The sequence below is a fragment of the Triticum dicoccoides genome, unplaced genomic scaffold (genome assembly GCF_002162155.2).
Source record: "Triticum dicoccoides isolate Atlit2015 ecotype Zavitan unplaced genomic scaffold, WEW_v2.0 scaffold83450, whole genome shotgun sequence".
Classification (NCBI taxonomy): domain Eukaryota; kingdom Viridiplantae; phylum Streptophyta; class Magnoliopsida; order Poales; family Poaceae; genus Triticum; species Triticum dicoccoides.
The window spans coordinates 1-2,306 of NW_021303603.1; the positions used below are offsets into that span (position 1 = coordinate 1).

The 2,306-nt window shown below is 38.2% G+C and overlaps 1 pseudogene; it reads right to left on the minus strand.

Moving 5' to 3' along the window:
• Positions 1-1,300: 1,300 nt before the first annotated feature.
• LOC119348057 lies at positions 1,301-2,301 on the minus strand (annotated as a pseudogene).
• Between the last annotated feature and the right edge of the window lie 5 nt (positions 2,302-2,306).

A 2,306-nucleotide genomic window follows, 5' to 3' on the forward strand; every position in this document is an offset into this window, starting at 1 on the left:
ATTGTTCAGAAAATTCAATTTATGTTCACAACATTAAAAAAAGTTCACCAAAATCATTAAAAACACAAAAATCCATTACAAAGATTCACTATAATTCAAATATTATTCATGAAAATTCAAGAAAAGTTCACAAAGTCAAAAATAGTTCACCAAAATACAAGGATGTTCACAACATTGAAATAAAAGCTCAACTAAAATATAAATTTTATTTATCATATATCACCAAACTCAAATTTTTTCACGGTGTGGAAAAACATAATTCAAGTAATTAAATATTGTTCGTCAAATTAAAAAAAATGTGTTTACAAAATTGCAAAAAAAAAGTTGACCAAATTCACTAATATTGTTAACCACATTCAAAAAAGGACAAACCATTTTTCATAACTACATCAATACCTTCTTTCTCTAATACGCTAAAAGTGCACACCGGCAGGCTGCTGTATTGAACAAATGGTACTCCCTCTGGTCCTTTTTACTCCGAATATAAGATTTGTTTGAGCCCAAACTTCATAAAGTTTGACCATATTTATATGAAAAATATTAACATCTACAATACTAAAGTTATTTAATATGAAACTGAATTCATGGCGCATCTAATTATATTGATTCCTTATTGTGAATGTTGATATTTTTTCCCTAAGTTGGTCTAACTTTACAAAGTTTGACTTCGAAGAAATCCTAAATATATAGTCATTATGCAATTTGATCTTAATGTAAGTCCATGTGGGTATATTATGAATGTTCAGAAAGCCTAAATATATAGTTATAACCATAGTTCGGCACAACCACCATTAATGTTTTTATCCTTGACAAGGTAATATAGTTTATTACTACGGTAGGATGCATCAGTTCGCGACAAATTGTACACTTCATTTTATTTTTATCCAATAGTGTAACTATTAACCTAGCGGGGAAAATATGCTCCCCTTTACTTATCAAATAGTGTAATTAAGCACCAACATGGTTGTTAATTGGTAGTCCCTCCGTCCTAACATAAGTGTCTAAACTTTGTACTAACTTTATTACAAAATTGTACTAAGCTTGAAACACTTATTTTGGGACGGAGGAAGTACTTAATAAGGAGATGGTTGGAGGAAATAACCATGTCTCGATGCCTTCATATATCATGTCACATACAACAAAGTAATAATGGAAGCATGTTGGTTGTTTTTCTCTAAAAGAAAGATAAAGGTTGATGCATGGATGCCTTTATTATGCGATAATAATGTGATTGTGGGCAGTGTAAAACTGTCCCGATGGTTGGTAAGTACGTTTACATACAAAAAGAAAGTGTTTAATATTACACTTCTCGCTTCTTCAGCTTAACTATAATCCCATTTTTCATCTCTAGTATACAACATGCCTTGGGCTCGATGCTTTGCCCTTTCACCAGATGCACATTGAAGTTCCATAGCGTTGAGGCCACGACAATCATCATCTGCATAACCGCGATTTCCTTACCGAGGCACATCCTTGGCCCCGAGTTAAAGGCCAGGAACTTGTGAGATGGTACATACCTTAGACCATTGCCATCCTTCGAGAGCCACCTGTCTGGGTTATAGTCAAGGCAATCATTACCCCATATGCCCTCCATTCTCCCCATGGAATGGAGAGAAATAAAGATGGCGTCGCCGGCATGCACCTCATGGCCACTCGGCATTGTATCATCAGCGACCACCGTCTTGAGCTCAGTAGGCGCCGCCGGTACAACCTGAGAGTCTCATACAAGGCAGCCCGAAGATAGGATAAAGATCTGGTCTCATCCGGCTCAAATATCACCATAGTGCCAACACCAGCTACTACTTTGTGTGATGCAATCGGTGAGAGTTCGTTGCGGATGATTGAAACGATGTTAGGGTTCTGGGCGAGGTTGTAGAAGATCCATGTCAGGGCTATTCCAACTGTGTCCCTCGCAGCGAGCATGTAGCCAATGGTGATAGCACAAAACAAGTCATCATTAGCGTAGTATGGGTCATCGAGGAAGAAAGATACAATATCCACACCTTGTTCTTCCTCATCATTATTAACTTGCCACGTCTTGATCTTCCTCCTTTCCATCATCTCCTTGATGAACCTTCGTAGCAGTGTGTGCGCCACATTGAGCTTTTTCTCAGGACCGATGTTTAACCACCTCATCAGTTTCCAGCAAGAAGATGGCATCATGTGCCGAAAGCATCCCACCTCCATGACTGTGTCCAAGGCAACCGCGACATCCATGGGTGGCATTTCCGATGATAGGAGGCCAGGATCAACACCGAAGAGAGGCGTAGCAGCCAGGTCAAACATAAACCTGGACATCATATGTT